The 27,233-nt window shown below is 43.9% G+C and overlaps 1 protein-coding gene across 15 annotated transcripts in view; it reads right to left on the minus strand.

Moving 5' to 3' along the window:
- Window positions 1–26,572, minus strand: part of TANC1 (tetratricopeptide repeat, ankyrin repeat and coiled-coil containing 1) — a 273,836-nt gene extending 247,264 nt beyond the window's left edge. For 9 of the 15 annotated variants that reach the window (XM_033231382.1, XM_033231385.1, XM_033231386.1 and 6 more), the window contains exon 1: window positions 26,424–26,545. The gene's annotated coding sequence lies outside the window, so the exon portion shown is untranslated. Of the gene's footprint in view, window positions 1–25,244; window positions 25,590–26,423 lie in introns of those variants that run through there. The other 6 variants (XM_033231392.1, XM_033231391.1, XM_033231396.1 and 3 more) reach the window with 5 other exon arrangements.
- Window positions 26,573–27,233: the final 661 nt, after the last annotated feature.

The raw sequence follows: 27,233 nt of genomic DNA on the forward strand, positions 1-27,233 counted from the left end.
TAACAAGATACCAACAAAAAAGACACACAAGTTGAAAACAAAATGAAAACACTTTTTCTTTTTTTTTTTTTTTTTTGAGGCAGGGTCTCGCCTATCACTCAGGCTGGAATATAGTGGCCCAATCTCGGCTCACTGCAACCTCCACCTCCCAGGTTCAAGCAATTCTCCCGGCCTCAGACTCCTGAGTAGCTGGGATTACAGGCGCCACCACCACGACTGGCTAATTTTTGTATTTTTTAGGAGAGACGGGGTTTCGCCACGCTGGCCAGGCTGGTCTTGAACTCCTGACCTCAGGTGATCTGCCTACCTCAGCCTCCCAAAGTGCTGGGATTATACTTGTGAGCCACCACACCCGGCCACTTTTTCTTGATAACCATCAACCACAACCACACAAAAATTCCCTCCAACTCAAGGAAAACTAGAGTAAGGTAGGTAATGTAAAGCAATGCACACAGTCAACCCTAAATACACTCTCTAGCTGAATAAGTAGGCACTTAATGTGTGCTGAATGAACCAGGCAGGCGCCCAGCCTTCACCTTCCCGCCCAAGATTCAGAGTGGCACTAGCTCAAGTCCAGGTGTTCTGACTTTATCCACTCCATTCCCAAAACTACCTTCCCACATTCCAAATTCATAGAAAGCAGCTCAGGGAGGCTGTGTAACCTGTCCAGGGTCACAGTGGGGTAAAGGGACTAAACTGGGAACTTATCCCAGTCTGTCTGGCTTCAAAGCTTCTACTCCTGAGAAAAAGACATGCATGACAGAGGGGAAGGGGAAGCTAGGCTGGTTAGGACTAATTATAAGCAAATGGTCTAATAATGAATGAGTGATTGGGTTTACAACCCAGATTTCAAGGAATTGAGTACTTTTCAGTGACTTCTTTTTTTTTTTTTTTTTTTTTTTTGAGACAGGGTCTCACTCTGTTGCACAGGCTGGAGTGCAGTGGCGTTATCATAGCTCACTGTAGCCTTGACCTCCTGGGCTCAAGCGATGCTCCTACCCCAGCCTCCCAAGTAGCTGGAACTACAGGTGTGTGCCACCACAGCCAGCTAACTTTTGTATTTTTTGTAGAGACCGGGTTTTGCCATGTCGCCCAGGCTGGGAGCTCAAGCGATCCACCCACCTCAGCCTCCCAAACTGCTGGGATCACAGGCATGAGCCACCGTACCCAGCCTTCGGTGACTTTTTTTTTTGGAGACGGAGTGTTGCTCTGTCACTGAGGCTGGAGGGCAGTGGTGCAATCTCGGCTCACTTCAACCTCCACCTCTTGGGTTCAAGCGATTCTCCTGCCTCAGCCTCCTGAGTTACTAGTATCACGGGCACCCAAGACGATGCCTGGCTATTATTTGTATTTTTTTTTTTTTTAAGTAGAGACAGGGTTTCCTCATGTTGGCCAGTGACTTCTTAATCAGTAACAACCTAGGCCATTCCTAGGCAAACCAAGAACCTCAGGCTATCACTCCTCACTCTCCATGTCCCAGGTTCCCTCCTCCAGCCTCTTTTTAATACATGAGAAAAGTACTCAGAATCAAGCTTCACCAGAAATCTCTTGCCAAAGGTCCACTTAAGACAAAAGAACAAACCTAATTTTAAGGACTTGTTATTTTTGAGTGTTAATCCAAAAACCTAAAAAGCATCCTTGGCAGAATTAAATATGAATGTACACAGGGTTCCTAAAAACAAGCAACTTTCTCAGATGTTGCTTTTTACCAGAGATCAACATCCTATTCTCTGAGGAGTTATCAAAAGCTCCCTAAAGGAAGTGAAATTACAAGACAGCCTAGGCCATTGGGAAAGCCAAACATTTCTCAAAAGTGATAACCTGTCTCTCTCTCTCTCTCTCTCAACCCAGGAGCTTGACACAAGTGCAGATTCCCAAACCCCACCAAAGGCCTACTGAAGCACCTCCTGGGGGCAGGGCCTGGAAACCTGCATTCTGAATTAAGTGCCCCAGATGATGCTTAGGCATTACCCATGCCCTCCTACAAATTCTAAGTCCATGCCTACCAGGAGGTATATCATTAGCTTAAAGGAGTTTCTACAGGAATGCCAAATTTCCAACCACTGACTGGTCATTTCCAACTGGGTATCCCAGATGGCCCCCAGACTCTGCCCCTCCCCTCCTGAGAGAGTGCTGTTGCAGTATCGTTCATCATCCATACCTTGTTGCCACACCTGGAAACTCTACCTTCAGTAAGCTGCTAAGTATTCCTTTTCTAACCTGGAAGAAGCTTCCATTTCATCCCAGTCCAAAAATCATACACCATGCGCACTCCTTCTTCATGTTCTCATTCCCTCTTGTTAAGTAAAATTGATAGGGAGCCACTGATTTGGACTGACCTCCTGCACTAGGATCCAACAGATCAACCCAAATGAAGTCATTCATGCAAAGCTTCCACATCACCACACCAAAACCTGAGCTGTTTACTTACAAGATCTGACCCTCCAAGCAAACAGGAGAGAAATGATAGTCAAATCTCCAAACAGGACAGTTTTCAAAAAGCACAAGATTCACGACAACCAATCCAAAGGGGGCCTAGTCAGCTGGGTGCACTGGCTCATGCCTATAATCGCAGCACTTTGGGAGGCCAAGGCAGGCAGATCACAAGGTCAGGAGTTCAAGACCAGCCTGGCCACATGGTGAAACCCGGTCTTTACTAAAAATACAAAAATTAGCCAAGCGTGGTGGCACGTGCCTATAATCCCAGCTACTTGGGAGGCTGAGGCAGGAGAATTGCTTGAACCTGGGAGGTGGAGGTTACAGTGAGCTGAGATCATGCCACTGCACTCCAGCCTAGGCGACAGAGCAAGACTCTGTCTTGGAAGAAAAGGGGAAAAAAAGAGGGGGCCCAGTCAACTAGAGCTGGCAAAAATAAGGAAATCCCCTTTGCTTTAACCCACACAAGGAAAGTAACCTGAAGTAATAACCTGAGGTTAGCCAGCCCACCTTTGGCGCTGTGCTATCTCTGTGCTCCTGCTCAAGCTGCCTTACAGAACCCGCTGTTCAGTCATCCCTGCAGAGTGCCCATCTATTTTGCAGTCTGGGTGCTGCCTAGTTCATTAACCCCTAAAAAATGAAAATTAAATCTCTAAAGCTTCATTTGTTCAAATTTTGTTCTTTGACATCTTGTTCTAAAAACTGTGGTGGGCACAGGACAGTAAACCCAAGTTCAATCCTGGCTGAACTAGGTTACTTTGAGTCTGTTTCCTTTTCTGCAAAATGAGGATGAAAACAGCATCCTATGAAAAGTTTTTCTGTGAAGATTACATGAGCTACTGTACCTTCACCTTAAGTGCACACTCAAAGGTATTCAACTGGCATTACTTCTCTTCCTCCCACTAACTCAGACCTCAAACATCATCTCTCACCTGACCTACTTCAAAAGCCTCCTAAGAGAGAGCTCTGCAGCCCATCTGTCCCCACGCCAGTCTCTCTTCCACACCACCGCTGCCAAAGCTTTTCTCCAACACACAGATCTGATTACATCATCTCCCTGCTGAAAAACCTTTGACAGCTATCACTTGCTTACAGGATCAAGTCCACGCTTCTTAGCCTGGCATGCAAGGCCTTTGCAATCTGGCTCTCTTCTCCCTGCCACTGTACCCAAATGCAAAGTACCGTCTGTTCTAGTAACAACACCCCAAACACGACTTGTATTTTCATGCTACCCAGCTTCTGCTTCTTGTGCTCCTTTTCTCTAGAGAGCCTCTCACCCTCTTTCCCACCTGGCAAAGTCCTAGGCCTCCTTCACCTCCTCCCCCTCCTCCCTGAAGTTTTCCCCAGCCACTGTCAACTCCTCCTCCTCCCCCTACTCCTCCTCTTTCCGCACTCCCTAACACCTTGCAGCGATACTGTGTGTGCACTTGTCTCCTCAGACTGAGACACAGTACTGGGCCTCAAACTCTGAAGGACACAATGACCAGCTCTCAAGAAATATTTGTTGGAAAAATTAATACAAGACCTCCACCACCCACTGACAAATGAAAATAGTTTCTAATTTGTCAAATAGTTACCACCTTCATGGTAACTTTTTATCTTTAAAAAACTCATAAGGAAATTCTATTTGTTGAGTTGGCTAACACTACTCTTAGGAAGGAAGCAAGAGAAAGCCCTGTGAAGAAGGTAAAGTCTCTTTACATTTTCCACTGGCTTAGGTCTCAATCACTGTCCTAGAAATGGCATCTCTTTTTCCCTGATGGAAGGGGGAACTAACACCCTTTGATTCCTCCTGACTTAGCTTTTGGCATGTAGAGTTGGGACAGTTAAAGGGGTCCTTTTTCGCTGAAGCAAAACATTTCAGAAAGGAAGAGATAAACAAAACTTTGTAATGGTAGAGGAAAAGTGTAAAAAGCTCAAGTACCACTTGACTTGAAAGTCTGTAGGGAATCAAGTTCATTCTCAGGAACAGGTACTATCTGGGAAGGAGCACTGTGAGTCCTTGCCCAGCTGAGATCTTTTCTTATCCAAGCCAGATTCAAAGCCAAATGGCCTAAGACTTGGAAACAGCTGATGATAGAAGACAACACTTTTTGGTTTACCAATAAATGGCAAGAATGCAAGGCCCATAGATATCTAGGCATTCTCCAAACTGTTCCTTCACTTCTGTTCAAAACTTAGGATATATTAATTCCACCTTCGCGTGCATCTTTAATAGGCACAAAGGCAATAAGGAGAATCCCCATTTCTCCGTTGTGAGGATCTTGAAGGAAGCACTGACCACCCTCTTCTCTAGAAAAGCCTGCTCTCCTGTTGGTAGTATTTATTTCATAAATGAATATGCATGTATGACTTGAGCACAGTACAACAGACTTGCTCCACCTAAATAAAGTGTATTGCTCTAAACCACACTCAAGCAAAACATTACATAAGTCTGAGGAGCGTCACATGTTTTCACAGTCTTAGTAAAAAATTGATTTTTTAAATACTGATTTTCATAAAAACCAGATAGTTTGTTAGCAATATTTTTGTGCCAACAATAAAATACCACTTTTGACTCTTATTCCTTCTCCTCTATAAATCACCATCTAAAACTGTCCTACTTGTTAGTTCAAAACATTTCATATAGGCATATAATTGTTTTAATATAAGCAACAAACTCCCATACAGATTATCTTGAAATCAAGAACTTATCTGGACTTCTGTAACAAGTACCTTAAAATTTACAATTTTTAAAACACTCAGAACAATTAAAAAATTAAATTTAACAACTGATTCAGAATGTTAAATAAAATATGTTAAGGACTGGATGTGGTGGCTCAAGCCTGTACTCCCCACACTTTGGGAGGTCAAGGCAGGAAGACTGCTTGAGTCCAGGCATTCGAGACCAGCCTGGGCAACATAGATCCCATCTCTACAGAAAAAAATATTTTGATGTAGAGATGATGGTGCACCTGTGGTCCCAGCTCTTGGGAAGGCTGAGGCAGAAGGATTATTTGAGCCCAGGAGGTTGAAGCTACAGCGAGCCAAGATTATGCCACTGCACTTCAGCCTAGGCAACAGAGCAAAACCCTGTCTCAAAAACTAAATAAACAAATAAAATAAAATAGAATAAAATGAAGTATGGTAAGAGGAGGAGAAGGTGGAAGATGAGGTGGTTTTGGTACCTCTGATCCACGCACAGTGCTCAGCCTTTCATATAGGGCTTCGCCTTTGGCCTTGGCATAAACTCTATGAAACAGGAATTACTGTCCCCATTCTACAGACATAGAAACAGGTCAAGTAAACAGACAAAGCCAAACACAAAACCAAAGTTTATCTGGCTTCAAAGATCACTCTTTTTACCATATCCTATATGTTTGTGTTTTTTTAAAGAGGGGAGAAAAAGGGAGTGTATATGTATATTTTTAATGGACTAACTATAGTTACAAAGTATTTACTCTGTCCAAATCACCATATTATTCACAACAGGCAAATTTTAATGCAGAAAACAGTGTCCCTGCTGGTTAAAGGATTAAATATAAGAACGTGCTGGGAGCGCCTTATGACAGCTACCATTCATCATGCAAAGCTTCTTTATATATACTAAGTTATTCTTCATTAAGATTCACAAAATCCTTTAACTTTTCCCAGACATACAACTAGCACTTGGAAGGATATCAAGGGGGAAAAAAAAATGTAACTAGCAAATTAAGTTAGCAAAGTTAGCTATGATAGGAACTTTTATTTACATGTCTGGGTTTCTAAGACAATGTACATAGAAAATTATCACCCTGAGGGTGTCCTTGAATTTATGGCTGTATTTTAGATTAGCATAAGCATTTACCAGAAAAATATTCTGTTAAAAATGTATCGAGCGGAGGCAGCAAGAATGCACATTCCTAAATGTGCTTTAAAAATAAGTGACTATAGAGTAGTATTTTACCATCACAACTCAGACACTTGTCATTCTGAATAAAATTCAACCACCAAAAACGTTTAACACCCAAGTCACGTTACCCAAGAGACACATGGTTTATAGTCTCAAGATATACTGATAACATATCCATTTAACCACACCAACTATTCAGAATACCTTTCCAAACACACCTAGAATCAATTCAACTTGCATCCCATTGATATACTAACAACACTAATTTTTAAACTCTAAGCTGTTACTTCTTTATATATAATATATATATATATATTATATATAAATATATCAATGGCATATATATTATATATATATATAATATATATATATGCCATTAATTGCTAAACTTTTTAAAGGTAGGGTCTCACTCTGTCACCCAGGCTGGAGTGCAGTGGTTCAATCATAGCTTGCAGCAGCTTTAATCATCTCCCAGGCTCAAGCAATCCTCCCGCCTCAAGTTCCCTAGTGACTAGGATTACATACAGGCTGGAACCACCATACCCAGATGATTTTTTTTTTTTTCCACTTTCAGTAGAGATAAGGTCTCACTGTGTTGCCCAGGGTCCCAAACTCCTGAGTTCAAACAATCCTCCCGCCTCCACCTCCACCTCCCAAAGTGCCAGGATTACAGGAGTGTCTGACTCACCATGCTGCTCTGAATTGCTAAACTTAAATGCCTGTTCTCAAATCATGGAGGGGGTCGTGAGTGCAGAGGGGAATCCTAGTCTAGGACCTATTTTTGCAAAAAATATTTTATTTGACTCTAATCGTGCTTTTAGACCTAGCCTCCAGTTTATAGGAAATACAGGAAACAATGGGACAAGGTAAACACCGCCACAGGAAACAAATTCAGAATATGGGACAACCTACAGGTTATCTCCTAAAAGGAATGGGAGGGACGGAGGTAATAAGATATTATTTTTCTACAGTTAAAAAGACGAAAGAGACAAACAACAACAACAGCTCACAGTGCAATACGTGAACCTTGATTTAATCTTGGTTCCAAAAAAACAAAAATGGTGACAAATGCTATTTAAGGGAGAATTAGATTTTTTTTTTTTTTTTTTTTTGATATGGAGTCTGGCTCTGTCGCCCAGGCTGGAGTGCAGGGGCACGATCTCAGCTCACTGCAAGCTTCGCCTCCTGGGTTTACGCCATTCTCCTGCCTCAGCCTCCCCAGTAGCTGGGACTACAGGCGCCCGCCACCACACCTGGCTAATTTTTGTATTTTTTTTTTAGTAGAGACGGGGTTTCACCGTGTTAGCCAGGATGGTCTCGATCTCCTGACCTCGTGATCCGCCCGCCTCGGCCTCCCACAAGTGCTGAGATTACAGGTGTGAGCCACTGCGCCCGGCCCAAATTAGATAATATTTTTAAGTTATTGTTAATTGTATTAAAAGTGATAATGGGGTGGTGATTTTTTTAAGTCCTGCGTTAGAAATGCATAGCAAAGTTAGGCAAAAGTACATGATGTCTGAGATTTGTTTTTAAGTATTTCGACAAATTAGATAACCCAACAAACATTGTTCTCTGGGCAAAAGATGTTCTGGGGAAAAAAAAAGTTTCTATAATTCAACATGTTTGGAAAATACTGATTACTCTATTTCCCTTCCAGGATATTTATAATGAACACCAGATCTAAGGGTGCTCAAAAGTCCTGCAGTTAAAAAATAAAAATACCTGGTATACTTTGGTTAACCCAGATTTTCCCACTTATTTGACCACAGAACTTTTTTCCCCGCATAACACCTGTTAACGTCCTAAGACTCAGTTTCCCCCAGAATCCATTTTGGGAATTCTTGCTTTACTTAAATAAATCCTAAGAAAAAATAAGGCTCTCTTAAGCTACATGCATGATTCAACAACCCCCGAATAAGAATTTCACAATTGCATCTATTTGCAATTTAGGAGCCACTCACTGTTTCGATGTCTTTTGCATCTATAAATATGTTTACTCTTTAACATGTTTTAATTTATAAGTCGGACTCTTTCTACATTATGAAATCCCACTGCAAAAGTTCCTTGAAATGGAATTAACTTTAATTTATTCAAACCCATTGCCTTGGAAATCTACAATGAAACAAATTTCAAATTGTCAAACCATACCTACTTTTTACTTCCAAAACCACCTTAAGATATTTCAAAGCTTCCCTAACCCTTTCCAAAGACTCATGAAAATAAACTACTGGATTTACAGTAGCCAAGAACAACAACAACAACAAAAACCTTGAAATCAAAGCTCTTGGTGTCTTTCAGTTGGTACTCAGCATTTCCAGGACCAGAAATCAAAGCTCCACAGATTCCCATCTTTATGAAAACTGTTTTTTTAAAAAATATTTATTTATTTATTGCAATAAGGCCTTGCTCTGTCGCCAAGGCTAGAGTGCAGTGGTGTGATCATAGCTTACTGCAGCCTCAACCTCCCAAGCTCAAGCAACCCTCCCACCTCAGTCTCCCAAGTAGCTGAGACCACAGGCACCATACCACCATGCCTGGCTAATTTTTAAAAAAAATTTTTGTAGAGACAGAGACTTCCTATGTTACCCAGGCTGGTCTGAAATTCCTTGGCTCAAGAGATCCTCCTACCTCAGCCTCCCAAAGTACTAGAATTACAGGCATCAGCAACTACACTCAGCTAAGTGGTCTTATTCTTATAAACAGATCCTTTGGAAAAACTGAATTGGATCCCAAAAGAGATTCACCTTAATCATGAATTCTACTTACTCCACGGGTGAAAGTTTCATAGCAAGATTTTAAGTAATATCTGTAATTCATCTGAAAAAAATTATATCATATTCCATTTAAGAACCCCAACACTTAAAAACTCATTGGAAACGCACTTAAAAATGGCCAACAAAGAAATCTGAGCTAGAAGTCTCTGATACAAGAAAACAACTAACTTTGATGTTCCCTTGCCTCTAGGGAAGCAATTTGTAATGTTCAAAACACTTTATATACATTCTGTCATTTGACCCTCAAAACCCTGGAGACACGTCTGTCTTCCATTAGGGGAGCATATATCTAACATAGCTCAACTTGAAAGCCTACAACTTGTGAACCCTCAACTATCTTTGCATAGAGGGAATAATGATATAGATAACTCTATTCAGCTAAGCACTACAGAGCCCATCACCTCCTGTCTCCCAACGGAGATGCTAAGGCCAGACCCTACCCTGGGGAGTTATCTCCCATGATTTTGCTTTGTGGTACTTGCAGACAGGTCACTATCTGCAGGCATTCAGATCTTCATACATCTCATCCACCAGGCCTTTCCTGTTACTCCAGAAGGACTCCCCTTTGAACTCACTGCATCTGCTAGGATTGTCCTTAATGTTTTTGCATTATCATCCTATGGAACCTCCCATTTCATCTATGTCAGTGTTCCCATATGAAAGAACATGCCACTGTAAATAACATGCCTGAGGGCACACAAACTAGCCAGGAAATAAAAATTTTCCAGGTCTGAATCCTGGGTCCTGCTGTCTTGGTTCTGTCAGCTCCCTGCCTTCAATCTCCTTTCATGTACATGGAGCTCCCTGCCTTCCTAAGGCTGCCAGAAGGCTGGAGGCAAGACCCACCCCAGAGTAACAAGTCCAGAGTGATGTTTAATAACTGTGGATTCTCTGTCTCCCTTTCTCCCAAAGGAGAAACAGATTTTTTTCTTTTTTAAATGACGAAGGTAAGACAGGACCCGCTACCATCCAGAAGCCTACAACCCATCTGCAAAGCCAACAGGTGAAAAACTTAATAATAAAAAGCAAACAGAGAAAGACATTATAATGAATGTACAACATACTAGGGAGACTAAAAGGAAAGAAAAACTGAAATGTGGAAGCAGGGGTAAATCAGAAAAAATGTTCATAAGAAAGCAGTATTTATTTAAGCTAGCCCTTCAAAGTCAAAATTTCAGTGGTGGTGGTATGAGGGAAGAGACAAAATTGAAACAAAGTATGATAGTCAGGGATGGGCAGGAGCTCAGTGGTATTAGCAGAGATAAGGAGAGAATAGCTGGGCCTGGAAAGAAGTTAGGGACCAGATCACAGAGATTCTTGAAAGATAAGAATAAAACAGGGACAGCTACTACTCTTATCTGTCCTTACATCAGGTATGGTGCTTTCAGCTGCAAGTAACAAAAAACACCTAACTCTAAGTGACTTAAACTGTGGTCTCAAAGCTTTTTTTGATCACGCAGGACTATCAGTTAAAAAAAAAAAAAAATTAGCCAGGCACGGTGGCTCACACCTGTAATCCCAGTACTTTGGGAGGCCAAGGTAGGCAGATCACTTGAGCTCAGGAGTTTGAGACCAGCCTAGCCAACATGGTGAAACCCCGTGTCTACTAAAAGTACAAAAATTAGCCAGGTGTGGTGGTGCACACCTGTAATCAATCCCAGCTATTCAGGAGGCTGAGGCAGGAGAATCACTTGAACCCAGGAGGCAGAGGCTATAGTGAGCCAAGACGGCGCCACTGCACTCCAACCTCGGCGACAGAGCAAGTTTCCATCTCAAAAAAAAAAATTTTTTTTTTTTTTTTTTGAGACAGAGTCTCACTCTGTCGCCCGGGCTGGAGTGCAGTGGCCGGATCTCAGCTCACTGCAAGCTCCGCCTCCCAGGTTCACGCCATTCTCCTGCCTCAGCCTCCCCAGTAGCTGGGACTACAGGCGCCCGCCACCTGGCCCGGCTAGTTTTTTTTTGTATTTTTTAGTAGAGACAGGGTTTCACCGTGTTAGCCAGGATGGTCTCGATCTCCTGACCTCGTGATCCGCCCGTCTCGGCCTCCCAAAGTGCTGGGATTACAGGCTTGAGCCACTGCGCCCGGCCAAAAAATTTTTTTTTAATTAAGCCAGGTGTGATGGCGCACACCTGTAGTCCCAGATACTTGGGAGTCTGAGGTGACAGGATTGCTCGAGCCCAGGAGTTGGAGGCTGTGGTGAACTATCATCACACCACTGCACTCTAGCTTGGGCAACAGAGCAAGACTCACTTCTAAAAATATAAAAAATAAAAAATTTTAAAAAGGTATTGAAGCTCAGGAATTTCAGGGGAAAAAATTTATAACATATATAGTAACATTATAAATTGTATATAATTTATGTGTAATTAAAACAGTAGTTGTGAATGGTATGTATACACACACATGAATATAGTATACACATTATACAACATTTAAAACTTTTTAAAGGATGGGAGTCCAACAGTATTTTTAAGTTCATTTTGATTAATAATACAAATTCAAACATAACTTTTTGTTGTTGTTTTTCAAGACAGTCTCATTCTGCCGCCCAGGCTAGAATTCACTGGCATAATCTTGGCTCATGGCAACCTCCACCTCTCCGGTTCCAGTGATTCTCCTGCCTCAGTCTTCCGGGGAGCTGGGATTACAGGCGTACACCACCACACCTGGCTAATTTTTGTATTTTTAGTAGAGACGGAGTTTCACCATGTTAGCCAGGCTGGTCTTAAACTCCTGACCTCAGGTGATCTGCCCACCTTGGCCTCCCAAAGTGCTGGTATTACAGGCATGAGCCACGGCGCTCAGCCCATACATAATTTTTGAGCCACCTTCTTGTCAAATTTGTTTTGAAAGTCATGTTCTAAACTCATAAGAACATTTTCTTTCTTTCTTTTTTTTTTTTTGAAACGGAGTCTCGCTCTGTCGCCCGGGCTGGAGTGCAGTGGCCGGATCTCAGCTCACTGCAAGCTCCGCCTCCCAGGTTCACGCCATTCTCCTGCCTCAGCCTCCCGAGTAGCTGGGATTACAGGCGCCCGCCACCTCGCCCGGCTAGTTTTTGTTTTTGTATTTTTTAGTAGAGACGGGGTTTCACTGTGTTAGCCAGGATGGTCTTGATCTCCTGACCTCGTGATCCACCCGTCTTGGCCTCCCAAAGTGTTGGGATTACAGGCTTGAGCCACCGCCCCCGGCCAAGAACATTTTCTTGTTCCTTTATACGTATATCATTATCATTACACTTTATTCGCAAGAAATCTTTTTAAACTACTCGCCCATTTTGTGGCAGTCAGTTTAGTTAAAACTAGATAATCTAGCCATAAATGTATTTAGATGGCTAGAGTTCACCAAAGGCAAGAATAAGAATGAGGGTACCACTGTCAATTCCACTAGGTTGTAAAAGGCCCAGTCTTCCCTCAGGCAACCTCATATAATGTAAGTTGACAAGAGACTATCAGATATACCAACCAGTGTCAACTCATACATTAAATATTTTAACAGCTTAATTTTTTCTAACATTCTTGAATATTTTCTTCCCTCCCATATTGGATGATCTAGCACACTCCACTTTGGAGACTACTGATCTTAAACAAGAATGAGGCTGGGCACAGTGGCTCTCACACCTGTAATCCCAGCACTTTGGGAGGCCAAGGTGGGAGGATCGCTTGAGCCCAGGAGTTTGAGACCAGCCTGGGCAACATGGGGAAACCCCATCTCTACAAAAAATACAAAAATTAGCCAGGTGTGGTGGTGTACACCTGTAGTCCCAGCTACTCAGAAGGCTGAGGTGGGAGGATCACTTGAGCCCAGGAGGCAGAAGTTACAGTGAGCCATGATCATGCCACTGCAGTCCAGCCTGGGTGACAGAGTGAGACCCTAGCTTAAAAAAAAAAAAAAAAAGAAACATAATGAAAATGTTTTTTCTCACAGAAGTTCTGAGTCACAGTGGTTCTAGGGCTGGCTAATTCAGCAGCTAAAATAAGTCACTGTGGGCTGGGGATGGTGGTTCACGCTGTAACCCAGCACTTTGGGAAACTGAGGTGGAAAGATTGCTTGAGGCCAGGAATATGAGACGAGCCTGGGCAACATGGTAAGACCCCGTCTCTACCCGCCTGCCTCCTACACTCCCAACACTGACAAAAAAAAAAAAAAAAAAAAAAGTAATTGTGGTCTTAGGCACCTTTACTCTACACTTGGTGCTACTTGTTCTCTTGTGCTCACAACCTTATGCTTCAAATACGGCAGGACCTAACAGGTGTCATATACACATTCATTAACAAGTCACTGGCAAAAGGTATGGCATTACTAAAATTGACTTGGCTTAATCAAAATTCACTCCCTGGTGCAGGGGACACATCCACCTTACCCTTAAGTACATGGCAAGTGGAAGACTAATCAAAAGCAGGATTATAGTAGTAAGCACAGTCACCCGCTCCACACCCAACCTTCTATATCCTCAGGTCCCGTGGCCACAGATTCAGCCAACCTAGGTTAGAAAATATTCAAAAAATATTCTAGTAACTGGCCACTGGAAAAAAAGATAACAATACAATAAATACAATAAAAAGTAATATAAATTTTAAAACAATATAGAATAACAACTATTAGCATTTATATTGTATTAGGTATTGTAAGTAATCTAGAGATGACTTGAAGTATGAAAGAGGACTGGGGGGTTGGCTCATGCCTGTAATCCCAGCACTTTGAGAGGACAAGGCAGGAGGATCACTTGAACCAAGAGTCTGAGACCAGCCTGGGCTGGTCTCATAGTGAGACCCTGTCTCTACAAAAAAAAAATACAAAAATTAGCTGGGTGTGTTGGTGCACGCCTGTAGTCCCAGCTACTCAGAAGGCTGAGGTGGAAGGACTACTTGAGTCCAGGAGGTTGAGGCTGCAGTGAGCCATGATAGCACCAGTGCAGCCCAGCCTTGGTGACAAATGGAAACCCTGTCTCAAAATAAAATAAAATAAAAGGAGGCCGGGCAAGGTGGCTGAAGCCTGTAATCCCAGCACTTTGGGAGGCCGAGGCGGGTGGATCACCTGAGGTCAGGAGTTCAAGACCAGCCCGGCCAACATGGTGAAACCCCATCTTTACTAAAAACACAAAAATTAGCCAGGCGTGGTGGCACATACCTGTAATCCCAGCTACATGGGAGGCTGAGGCAGGAGAATCACTTGAACATGGGAGGCAGAGTTTTCAGTAGCCGAGATTGCACCACTGTGCTCCAGCCTAGGTGACAGAGACTCTGTCTCAAAACTAATAATAATAAAATTACAAATATATATATATATGAGGGTATGCATAAGCTATATACAAATAATACACAAATTTTTTTTTTTTTGAGACAGAGTCTTGCTCTGTCGCCCAGGCTGGAGTACAGTGGCTGGATCTCAGCTCACTGTAAGCTCCGCCTCCCGGGTTTACGCCATTCTCCTGCCTCAGCCTCCCCAGTAGCTGGGACTATAGGCGCCCGCCACTTTGCCCGGCTAGCGTTTTGTATTTTTTTTTTTATTATTATACTTTAAGTTCTAGGGTACATGTGCATAACGTGCAGGTTTGTTACATATGTATACTTGTGCCATGTTGGTGTGCTGCACCCATCAACTCGTCAGCACCCATCAATTCGTCATATATATCAGGTATAACTCCCAATGCAATCCCTTCCCCCTCCCCCCTCCCCATGATAGGCCCCAGTGTGTGATGTTCCCCTTCCCGAGTCCAAGTGATCTCATTGTTCAGTTCCCACCTATGAGTGAGAACATGCAGTGTTTGGTTTTCTGTTCTTGTGATAGTTTGCTAAGAATGATGATTTCCAGCTGCATCCATGTCCCTACAAAGGACGCAAACTCATCCTTTTTTATGGCTGCATAATATTCCATGGTGTATATGTGCCACATTTTCTTAATCCAGTCTGTCACAGATGGACATTTGGGTTGATACCAAGTGTTTCCTATTGTGAATAGTGCTGCAATAAACATGCGTGTGCATGTGTCTTTATAGCAGCATGATTTATAATCCTTTGGGTATATACCCAGTAGTGGGATGGTTGCATCATATGGTACATCTACTTCTACATCCTTGAGGAATCGCCATACTGTTTTCCATAATGGTTGAACTAGTTTACAATCCCACCAACAGTGTAAAAGTGTTCCTGTTTCTCCACATCCTCTCCAGCACCTGTTGTTTCCTGACTCTTTAATGATTGCCATTCAAACTGGTGTGAGATGGTATCTCATTGTGGTTTTGATTTGCATCTCTCTGATGGCCAATGATGATGAGCATTTTTTCATGTGTCTGTTGGCTGTATGAATGTCTTCTTTTGAGAAATGTCTGTTCATATCCTTTCCCCACTTTTTGATGGGGTTGTTTTTTTCTTGTAAATTTGTTTGAGTTCTTTCTAGATTCTGGATATTAATTAACCCTTTGTCAGATGAGCAGATTGCAAAAATTTTCTCCCATTCTGTAGGTTGCCTGTTCACTCTGATGGTAGTTTCTTTTGCTGTGCAGAAGCTCTTTAGTTTAATTAGATCCCATTTGTCAATTTTGGCTTTTGCTGCCGTTGCTTTTGGTGTTTTAGACATGAAGTCCTTGCCCATGCCTATGTCCTGAATGGTACTACCTAGGTTTTCTTCTAGGGTTTTTATGGTATTAGGTCTAACATTTAAGTCGCTAATCCATCTTGAATTAATCTTCATATAAGGAGTAAGGAAAGGATCCAGTTTCAGCTTTCTACTTATGGCTAGACAATTTTCCCAGCACCATTTATTAAATAGGGAATCCTTTCCCCATTTCTTGTTTCTCTCAGCTTTGTCAAAGATCAGATGGCTGTAGATGTGTGGTATTATTTCTGAGGACTCTGTTCTGTTCCATTGGTCTATATCTCTGTTTTGGTACCAGTACCATACTGTTTTGGTTACTGTAGCCTTGTAGTATAGTTTGAAGTCAGGTAGCGTGATGCCTCCAGCTTTGTTCTTATGACTTAGGATTGTCTTGGCAATGCGGGCTCTTTTTTGGTTCCATATGAACTTTAAAGCAGTTTTTTCCAATTCTGTGAAGAAACTCATTGGTAGCTTGATGGGGATGGCATTGAATCTATAAATAACCTTGGGCAGTATGGCCATTTTAATGATATTGATTCTTCCTATCCATGAGCATGGTATGTTCTTCCATTTGTTTGTGTCCTCTTTGATTTCACTGAGCAGTGGTTTGTAGTTCTCCTTGAAGAGGTCCTTGACATCCCTTGTAAGTTGGATTCCTAGGTATTTTATTCTCTTTGAAGCAATTGTGAATGGAAGTTCATTCATGATTTGGCTCTCTGTTTGTCTGTTACTGGTGTATAAGAATGCTTGTGATTTTTGCACATTAATTTTGTATCCTGAGACTTTGCTGAAGTTGCTTATCAGCTGAAGGAGATTTTGGGCTGAGACAATGGGGTTTTCTAAATATACAATCATGTCATCTGCAAACAGGGACAATTTGACTTCTTCTTTTCCTAACTGAATACCCTTGATTTCTTTCTCTTGCCTGATTGCCCTAGCCAGAACTTCCAACACTATGTTGAATAGGAGTGGTGAGAGAGGGCATCCCTGTCTTGTGCCAGTTTTCAAAGGGAATTTTTCCAGTTTTTGCCCATTCAGTATGATATTAGCTGTGGGTCTGTCATAAATAGCTCTTAGTATTTTGAGGTACATTCCATCAATACTGAATTTATTGAGTGTTTTTAGCATGAAGGGCTGTTGAATTTTGTCAAAAGCCTTTTCTGCATCTATTGAGATAATCATGTGGTTCTTGTCTTTGGCTCTGTTTATATGCTGGATTACGTTTATTGATTGCGAATGTTGAACCAGCCTTGCATCCCAGGGATGAAGCCCACTTGATCATGGTGGATAAGCTTTTTGATGTGCTGCTGAATCCGGTTTGCCAGTATTTTATTGAGAATTTTTGCATCGATGTTCATCAGGGATATTGGTCTAAAATTCTCTTTTTTTGTTGTGTCTCTGCCAGGCTTTGGTATCAGGATGATGTTGGCCTCATCAAATGAGTTAGGGAGGATTCCCTCTTTTTCTATTGATTGGAATAGTTTCAGAAGGAATGGTACCAGCTCCTCCTTGTACCTCTGGTAGAATTCAGCTGTGAATCCATCTGGTCCTGGACTTTTTTTGGTGGGTAGGCTATTGATTGTTGCCTCAATTTCAGAGCCTGCTATTGGTCTATTCAGGGATTCAACTTCTTCCTGGTTTAGTCTTGGGAGAGTGTAGGTGTCCAGGAAATTATCCATTTCTTCTAGATTTTCTAGTTGATTTGTGTAGAGGTGTTTATAGTATTCTCTGATGGCAGTTTGCATTTCTGTGGGGTCCGTGGTGATATCCCCTTTATCATTTTTTATTGCGTCTATTTGATTCTTCTCTCTTTTCTTCTTTATTAGTCTTGCTAGTGGTCTGTCAATTTTGTTGATTTTTTCAAAAAACCAACTCCTGGATTCATTGATTTTTTGGAGGGTTTTTTGTGTCTCTATCTCCTTTAGTTCTGCTCTGATCTTAGTTATGTCTTGCCTTCTGCTGGCTTTCGAATGTGTTTGCTCTTGCTTCTCCAGTTCTTTTAATTGTGATGTTAGAGTGTCAATTTTAGATCTTTCCAGCTTTCTCTTGTGGGCATTTAGTGCTATAAATTTCCCTCTACACACTGCTTTAAATGTGTCCCAGAGATTCTGGTATGTTGTATCTTTGTTCTCATTGGTTTCAAAGAACATCTTTATTTCTGCCTTCATTTCGTTATGTACCCAGTAGTCATTTAGGAGCAGGCTGTTCAGTTTCCATGTAGTTGAGCGGTTTTGATTGAGTTTCTTAGTCCTGAGTTCTAGTTTGATTGCACTGTGGTCTGAGAGACAGTTTGTTATAATTTCTGTTCTTTTACATTTGCTAAGGAGTGCTTTACTTCCAATTATGTGGTCAATTTTGGAATAAGTGCGATGTGGTGCTGAGAAGAATGTATATTCTGTTGATTTGGGGTGGAGAGTTCTATAGATGTCTATTAGGTCCGCTTGGTGCAGAGATGAGTTCAATTCCTGGATATCCTTGTTAACTTTCTGTCTCGTTGATCTGTCTAATGTTGACAGTGGAGTGTTGAAGTCTCCCATTATTATTGTATGGGAGTCTAAGTCTCTTTGTAAGTCTCTAAGGACTTGCTTTATGAATCTGGGTGCTCCTGTATTGGGTGCATATATATTTAGGAGAGTTAGCTCTTCCTGTTGAATTGATCCCTTTACCATTATGTAATGGCCTTCTTTGTCTCTTTTGATCTTTGATGGTTTAAAGTCTATTTTATCAGAGACTAGGATTGCAACCCCTGCTGTTTTTTGTTCTCCATTTGCTTGGTAGATCTTCCTCCATCCCTTTATTTTGAGCCTATGTATGTCTCTGCATGTGAGATGGGTCTCCTGAATACAGCAGACTGATTGGTCTTGACTCTTTATCCAGTTTGCCAGTCTGTGTCTTTAATTGGAGCATTTAGTCCATTAACATTTAAGGTTCATATTGTAATGTGTGAACTTGATCCTGCCATTATGATATTAACTGGTTATTTTGCTCGTTAGTTGATGCAGTTTCTTCCTAGCCTCGATGGTCTTTACATTTTGGCATGTTTTTGCAATGGCTGGTACCAGTTGTTCCTTTTCATGTTTAGGGCTTCCTTCAGGATCTCTTGTAAGGCAGGCCTGGTGGTGACAAAATCTCTAAGCATTTGCTTATCTGTAAAGGATTTCATTTCTCCTTGGCTTATGAAAGTTAGTTTGGCTGGATATGAAATTCTGGGTTTAAAATTCTTTTCTTTCAGAACGTTGAATATTGGCCCCACTCTCTTCTGGCTTGTAGAGTTTCTGCCGAGAGGTCTGCTGTTAGTCTGATGGGCTTCCCTTTGTGGGTAACCCGACCTTTCTCTCTGGCTGCCCTTAAGATTTTTTCCTTCATTTCAACTTTGGTGAATCTGGCAATTATGTGTCTTGGAGTTGCTCTTCTCGAGGAGTATCTTTGTGGCGTCCTCTGTATTCCTGAATTTGAATGTTGGCCTGCCCTACTAGGTTGGGGAAGTTCTCCTGGATGATATCCTGAAGAGTGTTTTCCAACTTGGTTCCATTTTCCCCCTCACTTTCAGGCACCCCAATCAGACGTAGATTTGGTCTTTTTACATAATCCATACTTCTTGCAGGCTTTGTTCATTTCTTTTTCTTCTTTTTTCTTTTGGTTTCTCTTCGCGCTTCATTTCATTCATTGATTCTCAATCACTGATACTGTTTCTTCCAGTTGATCGAGTCGGTTACTGAAGCTTGTGGATTTGTCACGTATTTCTCGTGTCATGGTTTTCATCTCTGTCATTTCATTATGAACCTCCTCTGCATTAATTATTCTAGCTATCAATTCTTCCACTCTTTTTTCAAGATTTTTAGTTTCTTTGCGCTGGGTACGTAATTCCTCCTTTAGCTCTGAGAAGTTTGATGGACTGAAGCCTTCTTCTCTCATTTCGTCAAAGTCATTCTCTGACCAGCTTTGATCCATTGCTGGCGATGAGCTGCGCTCCTTTGCAAGGGGAGATGCGCTCTTATTTCTTGAATTTCCAGCTTTTCTGCCCTGCTTCTTCCCCATCTTTGTGGTTTTATCTGCCTCTGGTCTTTGATGATGGTGACGTACTGATGGGGTTTTGGTATAGGTGTTCTTCCTGTTTGATAGTTTTCCTTCTAATAGTCAGGACCCTCAGCTGTAGGTCTGTTGGAGATTGCTTGAGGTCCACTCCAGACCCTGTTTGCCTGGGTATCAGCAGCAGAGGTTGCAGAAGATAGAATATTGCTGAACAGCGAGTGTACCTGTCTGATTCTTCCTTTGGAAGCTTCCTCTCAGGGGTGTACTCCACCCTGTGAGGTGTGGGGTGTCAGACTGCCCCTAGTGGGGGATGTTTCCCAGTTAGGCTACTCAGGGGTCAGGGACCCACTTGAGCAGGCAGTCTGTCCATGCTCAGATCTTAATCTCCGTGTTGGGAGATCCACTGCTCTCTTCAAAGCTGTCAGACAGAGTCGTTCGCGTCTGCACAGGCCTCTGCTGCTTCCCCTTTTGTTGTTTAGCTGTGCCCTGTCCCCAGAGGTGGAGTTTACAGAGACAGGCAGGTTTCCTTGAGCTGTTGTGAGCTCCACCCAGTTCCAGCTTCCCAGCGGCTTTGTTTACCTACTTAAGCCTCAGCAATGGCGGGTGCCCCTCCCCCAGCCTCGCTGCTGCCGTTTTGGTTAGATAGCAGACTGCTGTGCTAGCAATGAGGGAGGCTCCGTGGCCGTGGGACCCTCCCGGCCAGGTGTGGGTATAATCTCCGGGTGTGCCCGTTTGCTTAAAGCGCAGTATTGGGGTGGGAGTTACCCGGTTTTCCAGGTGTTGTCTGTCTCAGTTCCCCTGGCTAGGAATAGGGATTCCCTTCCCCCTTGTGCTTCCCAGGTGAGGCGATGCCTCGCCCTGCTTCAGCTCTCGCTGGTCGGGCTGCAGCAGCTGACCAGCACCAATTGTCCGGCACTCCCCAGTGAGATGACCCCAGTACCTCAGTTGAAAATGCAGAAATCACCGGTCTTCTGTGTTGCTCGCGCTGGGAGTTGGAGACTGGAGCTGTTCCTATTCGGCCATCTTGCTCCGCCCCCCCGCTTTTTGTATTTTTTAGTAGAGATGGGGTTTCACCATGTTAGCCAGGATGGTCTCGATCTCCTGACCTCATGATCCGCCCGTCTCAGCCTCCCAAAGTAATACACAATTTTTAATAAGGGACTTAAGCACTTAAGGATTTTGGTATCCATGGGAATCCTGGAACCAATCTTCCATAGATACCAAGGATGGTTATAATGTTGTAAACTATTGCCAATGGCCCTCAATGAATCATGTAACCACCACGGCACCAGTGAGCCTAGACACAGGGAACCCGGCCCCCATTTCTGAATCCCAAGCAAATAAACAGTTGTTAAGCCACAAGAAGCAAGGAGGACCAGAACACAGAATGCTGTCGTATGGTGACAATCCCTGCCATAGTATTCTACATATGTAGGACAACAGGGGAAGAAAGAACCAAACTGTTTCATCCACAGACTTTTTAAATTCAAACATGTAGTTCAGAGTCAGCTGGCACTCAATAAACATAAATAATTAATGTTACTTATCCCAAGTAATTTAGAACAAAGCATGGCAGAGAGAGGGGAATGTAATGGGTTACACGGGAATAATGACCAACTCTTATGTTTTTAGCAGTAATTCAATACCCCCTTATGCCTGTGTACATAGCAATTCAGAGTCCCACAGAATGTGGACAAGTCCACTGCCCTCAAGACTACAGGGGTGTACATCACAGCAACATTAAGAACGTTCATATCCTTTGGTATGTTGTTATGATCAGCAATACCACTTGTGGAAATGTATATCGCCCTGGCTAGCTCTTTTGTTGATCCAGCTCCCTCCCTCTTCCATTAACAATAACCCTCTTCTTTGTGGGATACTCTGTCTCCCCAAAGCCCCATTTTATGGGTCTAACCGTAACTCTCCTTTGGCTGGCATCAAGCCAACTCGGGTTCCCTCCAGGGCTTTCCCAAATTGGAACTAACATCAAAAAGGCCAATTCTGGATGTGAGGCTTGAGAGCTTAATACCAGCAGCCATACACGTATGATCTTTTTCATATTTCTTCAAAAGCTCATGCAACAGAGGATCCCATTTTTGCATGAGTATACATGCATGAAAAGGTCACAGCCGAGTACTTCTTACAGACTTCCCCACTCTCTACCCCCATCACCTACCCAAAGAGGTAATAAGCCACTATTCATGACTGGCAGGTAACCCTAAGTGTGCTGAGGTGGGGCAGGGAAGAGGTTGAGTCACTGTGGCTCTGGGCTATGTGGACTGAACATACTGGGTTCACATGTGTCTACCTCTACAACTGGAAGGTTTTCACTAATAAATTCCCTCATGCTAGCGGCAAAATCTGTGCTAAAATCCAGGAACCAAGTCATCCCTCTGCAACACTTTTGTCCTTGATATTCCTGTCTGTGGAACTCTTCTTTCTAGAACATTCTCCTTGGTCACACCCACCTGCAGGGGACCCTAAAGACAACACCGACCCTAGAAGGGCAAATTCCATCAGCAACACAGCTAAACCAAACCAGGACAACCCCTTTCACTCTCCACAAGATAATGTCCTCTGAAAGCCTTCTTCATCAAAGTCCTCTATCATTCCAAATCCATGCTCCCGATAATAGTATTAAAAACCAAGAGTCATTCTTCTCCTTTGCTGCTTTTGTCCCTTCCTGGTACAAAGTCTCCCAACTTCTCTAGCAAATAATGCTTCATAATGTTCTCTTCTCCTCTCACTCATGGAAATGGTGGCAATTTCAGATGTACTACACCTCCTTCCCAGCCAATGAGCACTGATACATCTTCTTCTTGAGGTTTAAACCCCATTGCTCAATATTTTGAAAAGACATTCCTCTGAGAATAAGTTTAAAAAGCTGAAGATGGACAAGCTGCTCACACATAAAAGAGCCTACAGCTTACCACACAATTTCATTTTAGAACCTGTTAAAGAAAATCCATACCAGTCTCCAGATGCGTGTCAAGCTGCAGTGAGTGCCGCTAACTAGGCAAGCAGGACAGAGCACAAACATTTAGAGACACAGCAAAAATGGGTCACCTGCAACCTTCTACCCCTTTACCACCAACCCAACAGCATAAGGGAAGGATTTATTTAGCATGGAAAGTGCTGCAAAATTACACTTATCCAGCCATCAGTAGAAACAGCTCAAGAATGATAACACCAAAAAAAGGAATATTCATCCAGGCTTTGCAATCAGGCTGAGAGATACCAAGATCAAAGGCAAATGATATGTTCATTTTTTATTTTTAAAAAGAGGTACAGATTTGAAAAGTGATTTCCTTAAGAACGCTGTCTGAGTTACTAGGGATTATAAATCACATTACACCCTGAAGCCTACTTAATAAAAAAGAAGTTGAAAATAAACAAATGATTAGTTTGAAGCATGTGACTTTCTGAAACTCTCTTGAGGAGAAAGTTTTATTACCATTATTAGTGAACTGTTTTTAATCCCTGACATCAAAGCATAGATGTTAACCCTGAGGTTCTGAAATCAAAATAACTCATATATAACCCTAAAAATGTATTGTGAGAAATTGCCACATATTAACATTAGTCTTTTTGGCAAGTTTGAATAAACAGAAAAGAGACTAGGGAGAATCAGAAGACTTTGGTTCAAGTTCAGCTCCACTATTTATAGATACGGGTCTAATTTAACTTCCTAGGCCTTGGTTTACTCAAATAAAGGATTAGGGATAAAATATGTAAATCAAGCCCTTATAAACCCCATAGCACTGCTCTAATATTACAGCACTGGCTCCAGAATTCCTACATTTCTCAAACTTTTGGAGAGTCACAGAACTTTAGGGATGCAAGGTAATCCCATTTTAGGGATGATAAAAATGAGAAAACCAAGACCCAGAAAGGCTTAAGAGCTCTCTGTACAGCAAACACTTTTGTAACCTGGGGAGAAAGGGGGAAGGGAGAGGTTCTGGTTTTCCCACCACTGAAATATGCATTTAAAAGAGAGTTAAAAACCAAACTATTTTAAACACTAAAAGAAATCCCCCACAAATATATAAACACTCTGCTTTATTTTGCTTCTGTAAATGTATTCCTGTAACACAAGTTAAACTATTTATCATAAAGATAAAAATAAAGCCATTTCTTTTTCTGTGAGACTCTCAACCCTACTCTCAACCCAACTGAGACAAAATCTTTACAATTAGGTTAGAAATGTCTAATGGAAACATCGACATAAAGTTAACCTCCAGCTATGCTGGCAGGAGTCACTATAATATGGATTATAGTTCCACTGGCCCAGGGATGCTGGTTTTAGTGTTCCCAGAGAGATAAAGAATTAATCAGCAACTTCAGAAGAGGATGTCGCCTAAAAATGGACGATTTAATCCAGACAACTCCATTGTCTCTAAAATTATGCCCTCAATCATCCAGTGTCAAAAACCTACTATGGCACCAAATAAATTGTGTGTGGTTAAAGAGACAAAATGTTCTTTTTTTCTACAGGCTGTTATGGGAAGCAGAAAAAGGCTGACTATGAATCAGTTATGTCTTAGATCAAGGATGGATATAAATTATAATAATTTGTGCATTCTGGTGGTTAAACCAAGAAAGCAGGAAAACCATTGCTTCCAAGTTCCAGCAACACTTCGAACCAACAGGCTTGGTGCCAAAAAGTTAAGTCTGGGGCACCACAAGTGCAAGATAGGGTCATAAAAACTCACCTTAAATTTATTTGTGAACTTTTCCTGCTTCCACTAAAATCAATGACACTATTTCCCATCTGTTACCGTCAAATCACAACAGCCCGGAAGCCTGGACCAAGTTCACTTGGCAGGTAACAGGAACAACCCTAGGAGGAAGTCCTGAAGGATATCAGATACGATACTTCCTTTACTGCCACATACTTTTCATTTCAGAACCACCAGGATATATTTATGATGCTTTTTGACTAACACCAAGCATTCTGACTGACACAAACTGCAGAAACTGGCATACTCTAGGGAAGGTCCCTTGTGAGGTCTTTAAGTAGCTTAGATGAGTAAAACATTCAGACTACTTCTATAATGAACACCTCTCAGCCGCTCATAAATTCTTTCATTCCCAGCAATCAAGAAGCAGCTGTTAAAATCCTGGAATCTTCCTAGTAGCAGATCTGAAATACCTCCAGGCTGACCCAGGAAGCTTCACAACTGCTTTCCTCTCCTTTCCCTCCCCTGCCTCAGGAGTGCCAGCCTGGCAGGAATAAAGATGACCAAGGAAGGAAAAAAGAGGGTAGCGGATCTGGTGAAAGCAGAGACGCAGACTCCCTTCATTTCCAGAGAAATACCAGCCCTCTGTGCCAACTAACCAGGTTTCTCCTTTCCTCTCCCACCCCCACCCCTCCAAACACGCATTAACTTCTGCAGTCTGGTGTGTCTGGCATTTCCAGGGCGAGCGATCTCAGGAATTCTGAGCCCTTTCCTCAAAGATTCTGAACCAGGAACTTCCTTTCCGCGCCAGCCAGAGTTTGCGGTCCAACCCACGTTAAGGCTCAGCTTCCATTTACCTTGTAACCTGTACAGACGACGCTGCTTCTGGGGTCAAGTTCAAGATGAAGGTTCCCTCACCTCCCAAGTTAACTCCAGCTGGGAACAACGCCACTGCGAACGGTCCCAACACTGGAGGCACAGGGACCTGGAGCTGCCAGGAGCTGGCAGGAGGGGGCTGGGAGAAGGCCGTCGCCGAGCCTGGCGTCCTCCGCCCCTTGGCCGCAGCGTCGCGTTTCTACCTGGCCAACGCCACATTTCCTCCCAGAGCTTTACACAGTAAGTCCAGTAAGTTTTGAGAACACTGGTCCAGAGACCTTTCCGTCTGCAAACACACCACCCAATGTCTAGAGCTTCCTTCCCAGCCAGGCGTTCCGGAAAGCCGCCGCGCCAAAGCCAGGAGCCCCGCACACCAAAGTCCTTCGGGAAGCCAGTGCCCTGATATCGTCCTCCCAAAAGGACCGCTCTGCATCCAAGAACAAGGGGGCTCACAATCTTGACAATTACAGCTTTTCTCAGCGACCCACCCCTAAAGAAAAACCCCCAAAGTCTAATCCTAACTCACCCCTACCCCCAGTAAAGGAGTGTGGATATGCTAATCGCAGTGTTCTCGGAAGCAAAGCAATAGACTTTCAGCCCAGACTATGGCAATACGATGCCCCCGGCTTAAGTTCTCTCGGCAACTTCGCGACCCGCGCACCCCAACTCTCCGGGGGGCGCCCAGGACCCCGCTGTGCCAGGCGCGCCTCCCCCGCCTCCCCCGCGCCAGGTACCAGGCGTAGCCCAGGCCCTTGCCAAGCCCGAGGGCTACAGAGAAGGCGGGAAAGGGGGCGAGCAGGCGCGCCGGGTGGGGGTGGTCCCAAAACTCAAGCGTGCCCCAAGCATTCCCGGTTCCCATCACCCCGGTTCCACCGCAGGCCGGCTCGGTCCGGCGCGGCGGAACCGCGCAAGGAAGGTGCGGACTCCCCGAAACCGCCGAGACCAAGGCCCGGGGCGCCCAACATGTCTGTGCCTATTCCCGGAAAGCTCCCGGGTGTGCCCGGCGGAGAAGGGGGCGCTCCGGAAACTTTCCCACACGCCTTTCCCTTCTCCCATCACCCTCTCCTCCCCGGGTCCCTCTCGACCTCTCAGCACACTGGCAGCTGTCCAGGCCCGGGGCGCTCGGAGGCCCGCGGCGGAGCCCGGGCGGCGGGAGTTACCTGCCGGGAAAGTTTCCAGCTCCTCGGCGTGGTTCCCCACACCCAGGGCCGGGCCTCGGGGCGCGGCCAGCTCGGCGCTCCGCTGCTGCCTCTCCTCCAGCTCCCGAGGCGGCCGCCGCTCCAGCAGCTGCCACAGCGAAGCGTCCGCTCCGGCCCGTCCCCCCGCCTTGTTCGGCCCACACCGGGGCCTCATTGGCAGCGCGAATCCCCGCCCTTGCGCGTGTTCCCGAAGGCACCTTCCTCTCGCGTGCCCGCCCCGGCCGCGCCTCCCGCGCCCCTCCCCGCCCCGGGCTGCGGCGGATCCAGGAACCGGCTGGAGCGCGGAGCGCGAACTTTCCGTGGGGTTTGGGTGCGGGGTGCCCTTGTCCCGCCTCTCGGCGCCAGGTCCGGGCCAGAGGCACCCTACCGTCCCTCGGGGCACCGGGTCCCCCGGGGTGCGCCTGGGCCCCCCCGGGACCAAAATGAGATGGGCCATAGTCTTTTTTACAGCCTCTTCAAAATCAACAAAGCGACGCCGGCCTTCCCTCCTCGCTGCTTTTTTACCACAGCCGAGGAGGACATATGGGAGCAATTAACCGAGCTAGAGTTTCCGTGGACGCTTTAGGGTGGCTTGTGCGGCTTTCTTGGATTTTCTCTGCCTCACTTAACTACACACAAACACAAACACACTTTCTGGGGCCAGAATGAGCTAAATGAGCTAGAAGGTCTAAGAAGGCATCTCGCTGGCTGCGTCTTTTTCTTTCCCAAAAGCGACTAGGGGACGTTCTGGGACCGGTGATTTCCCGGGCGTCCGTGGGGCCGCGGGTCTGG

The sequence above is a fragment of the Trachypithecus francoisi genome, unplaced genomic scaffold (genome assembly GCF_009764315.1).
Source record: "Trachypithecus francoisi isolate TF-2019V2 unplaced genomic scaffold, Tfra_2.0 Lachesis_group13, whole genome shotgun sequence".
Lineage (NCBI taxonomy): Eukaryota > Metazoa > Chordata > Mammalia > Primates > Cercopithecidae > Trachypithecus > Trachypithecus francoisi.